Source organism: Hyperolius riggenbachi, chromosome 5 (assembly GCF_040937935.1).
Source record: "Hyperolius riggenbachi isolate aHypRig1 chromosome 5, aHypRig1.pri, whole genome shotgun sequence".
NCBI classification, from domain to species: domain Eukaryota; kingdom Metazoa; phylum Chordata; class Amphibia; order Anura; family Hyperoliidae; genus Hyperolius; species Hyperolius riggenbachi.
Window position 1 is genome coordinate 271743983 of NC_090650.1, and position 7824 is coordinate 271751806.

Consider the following 7824-nt stretch of genomic DNA (forward strand, 5'->3'; position numbering starts at 1 on the left):
GGGCAAAAAAGACATGCCCTTACTTGTGTTTTTTACTTTTCTCCAATGGCGGATAAAATCAAAGCCATAATTTATAAACACTGGTGGGAATTTCAGGAGAATGTGGGATCATTGAGTCTTGCCAATAACAAACCCCTTATATCCTTTAGGAGAGCACAAACAATTGGCGATATGGTGACGAGTAGTGAATTCAGAATGATACATGAGCAGAACTGGTTGCAGAAACACATACCAGTTGGTAATTTTAGATGCGGGAATTGCAACCGCTGTCATCAATTTAAGACTGGAAAAAGGCGCAAAAACATTTCATTTTAATCAGTTCTTGCATTGCCACTCTAAGTATACTGTGTATGCGATAATCTGCTTGTGTAATCATTTTTACATAGGTCAGACTACTCGCATGATTTGTACCAGATTTCAGGAACACGTAAAATCATTAGAGACAGGCATATGGGCAGGCAGATTAATAGCGCAGATTAATGGAGTAAAAGACTGTCATATCGGGAATGCACGAAATTAGATGTTTATGGGCTTGACACAAATTCCAATTCCACACGGGAGATAACCATGAACAGGTTTTGTTACAACATGAGGCCAGATTAATTTCTGAGACTAAGGGCTGGAACCCACTAGAGCGATTTTTTTTGAGCGTTTAGGGAGGTTTTTTTAAAACGCTAGTGATTTCCCTAAACGCTCAGCTAATGTTAATTGATGGGCCAAATTCCACTGGGGCGATTGCGATTACCAAAATCGCAAATGCGGGACATGCAGCATTTTTGAGCGTTCGTGTTTCTGCAATGTAAAGTATATAACTGTGGCGTAATTACTCATGATTCACTATAGAGAGCGATTCGCTAGCGTTTTTAAATTATTGTACGTTGTAAAAAAAAATAATTGAAAGGACCGATTAGAATTAAAAATGCTAATCGCAAATACACAATCGCTGACTAAAAGCTTACACTTTTTAAAATCGCTACCAAAATTCCCAGTAAACGCTTATGAAATCGCTTACAAGATGCTTATTAAAAACGCTAGTGATTCCGATTAGTGATAGCGCTTTGTAGTGGGTTCCAGGCCTAAAGTGTGTGGCTTATTAGGACTTAAAGGGGAACTTCAGCCTAAACAAACATACAGTCATTAAGTTATATTAGTTATGTTAATTAGAATAGATAGGTAATATAATCTCTTACCCACCCTGTTTTAAAAGAACAGGCAAATGTTTATGATTCATGGGGGCTGCCATCTTTGTCATGGGGGCAGCCATCTTTTTGGTTGAAAGGAGGTGACAAGGAGCAGGAGACAGTTCCAACTGTCCGGTCTCCTGATTACCCCTCCCAGCTGCACATGCTAGGCTTCAAATGTCAAATTCAAAATGTAAAAAAATTTTTTTGCACCAAAACAGCAGAACGAGAGCAACAACATCAGAAATCCCATCATGCTTTGCACAGCATCAGGGGAAAAAGGCCCAGGCAGTTTTCTTCTGTGCAGCTAAAAATGAGGCTTGGATAAAAGAAACAAAGTTCTGATGCTGTGAAACTGTTAAACACCAGGCCTTTTCAGTGCTGCTGAGTCGATTTTTAGTCCGGAGGTTCACTTTAACCTCTTGAGGACCCACCCTTTACCCCCCCTTAAGGACCAGCGCTGTTTTAGCTGATCTGTGCTGGGTGGGCTCTACAGCCCCCAGCACAGATCAGGGTGCAGGCAGAGCGACCAGATCGCCCCCCTTTTTTCCCCACAAGGGGGATGATGTGCTGGGGGGGTCTGATCGCTCCTGCCTGTTGGGTGTTGCGGTGGGGGGCACCTCAAAGCCCCCCCTCCGCGGTGAGATTCCCCCCCTCCCTCTCCTCCCTGTCCCCCCTGGTGATCTGGGCTGCACAGGACGCTATCCATCCTGTGCAGCCAGTGACAGGCTGTCCCCTGTCACATGGCGGCGATCCCCGGCCGCTGATTGGCCAGGGATCGCCGATCTGCCTTACGGCGCTGCGCAGCAGCAGCGCCGTACAATGTAAACAAAGCGGATTATTTCCACTTGTGTTTACATTTAGCCTGCGAGCCGCGATCGGCGGCCCGCAGGCTATTCACGGAGCCCCCCGCCGTGAATTGACAGGAAGCAGCCGCTTGCGCAAGCGGCTGCTTCCTGATTAATTAGCCTGCAGCCGGAGACGCAGAACTGCTGCCGCTGGTCCTGCAGCTGCCACTTTGCCGACGCGCGGTATGAGTGCGCGGTCGGCAAGTGGTTAATGAGAGGAATGAACTTCATTGTTTCCTTTCAAAGTATTGATCTGACTCACTTGCCTCTCTAATATAGTTTTAAATGTGTATTCTTTATTTAATGTAATAGTTTATGATTCTCCATTGTTGTCAGGTGTATCGCAGAAGATAGTGTCCCCTTGTATATACTGGCTTGTGTTGATGATCACTATGGAAACCAACCTACACTGTAACCTAATAGGCGGGCGCACGATGATATCCCCTGAGGGAAGTTGATCGCGGAGAGATCTGCCACTCACCGATTGGTTTGAGCAGCACTCAGATCACTTCCGGGGGCAAAGCTCAGGTGATGGGATGCCGTGGATAGCGTGTATGGGCTGTCTGAACCGTGTAATGGAGGTAAGTGAAACTATTTAAAGCCAGGTATACTTGGTTTATGTTGTATATCCTTTTGGCCTCTGAGGAAAGTTTTTGTTAAGCGAAACAGCAGTCAGGCCTCCTGCACCCCCACTGAATACCCCGATGTTCACTGTGATTAAAGGTACTAGTATTGCAATCCACAGTGCCTCCTTTTTTTTGCACTTGAAACAAAAAGAAAAACCGAGAGCCCAATAAAGTGCAGTAAGTCTAACAATTGTTGGCGAAATAATTAACAGATGTGGATATACTCACAAACACGGGTTACCACATAGGCAACCACTTGAAATGCAGGTGGGGAGCATTAGAACCTGACCCCACTCAGGTTTAAGAAGTCGCTCTCTGTAGATAGAAAGAAGGGGACAGTCCCCTCCACCCAAGGTGGACTATATACTGTGCAAATTTGGACAGAGGCGCCAGGCAGGTTAAAATTATCTAAAAACAACTACAAAGGAGGAGTACAGGTGGACTTACCTCCTGAAATGATGGACAATCGAGATTGTTCAAATCACAAATAACAATTTATTTTGGCACTCCGCAACGCGTTTCGCAGGTATAACCCGCTTCATCAGGCAAGGAGTGCAAGCTCAAAAAGGTCCAATAGTAGCAATGCGCCTCTGTCAGAGTCCACCTGTACTCCTCCTTTTTAGTTGTTTTTAGATCATTTTAACCTGCCTGGCGCCTCTGTCCAAATTTGTTCTTTTTTGCATTGACTAAATGAACTCTGCAAGCTACACTTCGAAGGGGGAGAAACTGTACAAAAATACCCACAAAACCTGCTCTCACCGCCTGAGGGGACCATCCACAACTGCTCCCACCACTAATGCTGGGTACACACGATGAGATTTCCCGTTCGATTCCCGGATCGATTCGATTAAATCAAACATGTTCGATTGGATTTCGATCGATTTTTTCATGATAGGTATGCAAAATCGACGGGAAAAACGATCGAAATCCAATCGAACATGTTTGATTTAATCGAATCGATCCGGGAATCGAACGGGAAATCTAATCGTGTGTACCCAGCATTAGGCCTCTTTTCCACAGACTGTTGAACTGTGTGCTCAGCAAGTAGTTACCAGGCAACAGTGAGTAGTAACCAGGCAGCAACAAGTAGTTACCAGGCAGCAGTGAGCAGTTTAAGAGGCATTTCGCTGGCTATCAACAGTCCGTGGAAAAGAGGCCTTAGGGGATGTCCTACAAAATCTCCTCCCACAGGCATACAATAAGCACTGGATAGGTAAGACCTCACTTCAAAGCAGCACCTGCCTTATAAATTGTCTGTAGATGCCCACCATAAAATGAAAGGCACACTATGTGCATTCAAACTGCAGTACAAAACTATGCAAGGGCTAAGCTGACCCCACTGTGGCCTCAAAATAAATGGAGACCCTCAACGACGCATAATAGGTATATCTCTAGTAATGATAAAAACAATATGAAAGTTAATTGCACTATTTGCATAAGTTTGCATTCAGTTGCACTAACAGAGGATATTCGCTTCCAAAATGGTTTGCATGCAAAGGCATTCAGTAGTCAGTACTAGACCCTTTCAGCATTATGAGGTCCAGAATGGGCAGGGTCCAGGGTGCTTACAATGCCCGGAACCACACTCTGCAACCTACACTTCGAGGAAGGCTACAAAGTAAGGGCTTGGGCACACCAGAGCGGTTCTGGTGCGCTTTTTAAAATGCTTGCAGGGGGAAAACCGCTTGGCTAATGAAAGTGAATGGGATGGTACACACCAGAGCGGTTCGTTTTTTCCACAAACGCAAACTCGGGGGCTGCAGCATTTTTTAGATTTCAATTCTAAGGTGTTTCTGCCTCAATGTTAAAGTATAGGAAAGTGTAAAACAGCTCTGAAAAATGCTAGATCAGAGCGGTTTTCTAGGCGCTTTTGTTACAGAAGCTGTTCATTAACAGCTTTACTGTAACAATATTTGAAATCTGCTACACAAAAACGCTCCAAAAAACACTAGGCATGTTTAGACAACCTCTCTAAACATGCCTAGAATCGCTCTGAAATCTGCTTTAAAAACCTAGCGTTTTGCGGATCTGCTAGAGGTTTTTGGTCTGCACTAGGCCTATGACAGGAAGGTAGTTTTTTTTCATAACATTCAATTACAAAATAGGCCCTGTACAAAAGAAATATGTCAAATTTTGAAACCGATAACTAAATTATCTTTACCTAAGATGCAAAGAACTAAAGATAATACTTTACAAAGGTATGTATCTGAGGCCAGTGTGTACCATGGTGTTAGACACCGCAGATTAGATGTGATGCTGTATAAGTATGTTGTGCTGCTGCTGATAGAGGCTTATCACCAGGTACAAGCAGTACACACATTTATGGAGACAGCAGGGAAGCTGTATTGTATCAAAGTTCTCATATTGATTTTTGAGCTCAGCTAAAAAACATGGAATTTGTTCATTCTCACGACTGTGTATTTTCTCTATTCTCAAATCATTTTACCATTGATGTGTGTTATGTAGTTTATAAATGTAATTACGGAGATGCTGTGGTACACAAAGATGGCGCGGTAGTTACAGACAGATAGCTTGTTAGTATTGCTGAGCAAAAAAAAATGTGAATTTTGTTTCGGCATCTGTTGAATCAGACACATCTCTTGAGATCTGACTGACTGAAATTGTTTTAAAGGCAACGTGAAATCTGCTTTGCCAACTGCCAAAAGTCCTGCCATTTCAATTTTTGCATTTTTTTTTGAGGGACACCAAAGTAAAGCAGGTCGGTTAAACTAATGCTATAGTCGTGCCCCGCGCAAAGGTAATTTGGGGTATCGGCAATCGCCAGACCCAGAATTTCTTCTCCCTCCAAGTAGCTGCCACTGGGAGGGGGAATAATATTTAACACCGCCAGGGATTTGAGTGGCAGCAGGGTGAGCCGTCATTCCACTCACCCTGCACCCAGCTCACTGGCAACGTTATAATACGTATGCCTCCTAAGGGGTATACATAGTATTTTATGAATGCCTCCTATTACTGTGGACCCAGAAGTTGGCACCTTCCATGGTGATTTTGAGGTCCTGTATCAATTTCTGCAAAGGCATTCGCAGGACTATTGCAATAATCACTGTTACTCTAGCCACCCCCTCAGTGGTACTAACAGAATCAGATCTCCTTTTTATCCAGAAATGGCCAATCAGAGATACAGAGACACGTGCTTGTACAAAATTCTTTATTGATGGCATACAAAATAATCCAGCAGCTGAAAAAAAAAATCAACTCTCTCTTTTAAAACCATTCAAAAACCCTGGTCACAAACTGAGAGCGCTATGCTTATTATATCCCATTGTCACTGCGATGGTAATAACCAAATCATATTGCCCAGCTAACAGGGCAATCTGACTTGGTTATTACCATCGCTGTGACAGTGGGATATACAGTAATAAGCATAGCGCTCTCAGTTTGTGACCAGGGTTTTCAATGGTTTTAAAAGGGAGGGTTGACGTTTTTTTCAGCTGCTGGATTATTTTGTATGCCATTAAGAAATAATTTTGTACAAGCAGATGTAGAGACGGAGGTTTTATATGGTTTTGTGTAGGTGTCTAGGTTACCAAAGTCTCTCCTGGAATTGAGTAGTGCAATCAATTACACGTTGTCTACCCAATAAATTGATTTTTGAATCAGAGATACAGAAAACCTCTGACTAGCCACTAATGCAGACAAAGGTTCTGTTTGGCAGGCTACCATCCAACAAGAGCATGACCCAGCGCCTTACTACAGTGGCCTCTCCACAATTATCAGAAAGAGGCTTCTGTCCTGATATAGACATGGATGGCGTATACATAATAGTGGAAACACTTAGTTTTGTGACTTATTTTTTGTTAAAAAAGTATATGGCACTTTTCTGCTGGACTACACAGCCAATCACCCCCTACCGCTTACTGATACTGGTCAATAAATGTAGTTAAAAAGAATAGTTGCTTTGTAGTTCATTGACTAAAGAGATCTGAAAACACTATGCAAAGTTTAGACATATTAATGTTACCCTTATTGATGTTAGCTTTTTTGCAAATTATTGTTTACATTAAGTGACACTTTGTGAAACTAACTCTGGCATTAAACAAACCTTTCTGGATTGGAGAACAGTAAACAAACAAGCATTCTCAATGGACCAGTGTCTTGCTAGGGGCCTGTTCAAAAATTTTCAATGCAAACTGTCAAGAACCGGCCCGCGGCACGCCTGCGTATACGGTTCCCGACTGCGGGTTTGACAAGATCAAGCGGGGAGCAGCCTTATTCGAGCTAAAACAAGACTGGGACCCCTCAGAACACCTCTCACTGCCACCAATAGCGGTTCGCTAGACACTTCCACTCTGCTGTCGAGTCCTCAGCGCGCAATCCGCGTTTTCGTATTCGGGTCAGCTTTGCGCTTAGGCCGAATACGGGAACGCCACGCACCCACACACACACACACAGTTGCAATCTTACACTGTAGTGAAGCAAAACCACTAACAGTCGTTCCGAACGATACTGTTAGCCACACAGCTGTTGAGCTACTCGCACTGGTGTTTTCGTACGTTGGGTCAGCTGCGCGCTTTAGGCCAACGTATGACAAACGCCCTACACACAATGCAATTACAATCTTATATGGTAGTGTTGCTAATAATTTAATATTCCAGGGAAAAAAGTGGAACAATGCAGAACAGAATATATACAAAAGATTACAAAAAAACAAAGTAAAAAGTTACAAAGATAAAAGTTACAAAAGTACACACAAAGCGATTTGCTTACCAAAATAAACGGGGAAATAAACGTACCAGTGTATCGATCTGGCGTTGTTGCGGGAGTACGCACTTTCTGGTCAGGAACCAGGTTAGTTCTAGCTGTGTGTGCTATCTTCAAGAACTACCAGTTGTGGCTATCCTAGCTGCTGTTTTATACTGTGAGATACGCCTGGAGGCTGCAACTTCCTTGGGGAGGAGAGGAACTAGTTTTTAATTAAATCTCAGACATAATTCCATTTCCAGGTAAAAGTCTATACATCAAAAGATTGTGAAGTGAGGCTTTTCAACTCCAGGTGAAAACTTGATTAGGGCTTTGTCCTGTCTCCGTTTTTAAAGTCTGCAGAGATTTCCAACCCCTTCCAATAGATGTAATTTACAGGGTATAGTTTGCACCTCCACCAATAATTTAATTTCCTCACAATGAAATAGTGTTTAACACACATGTCAA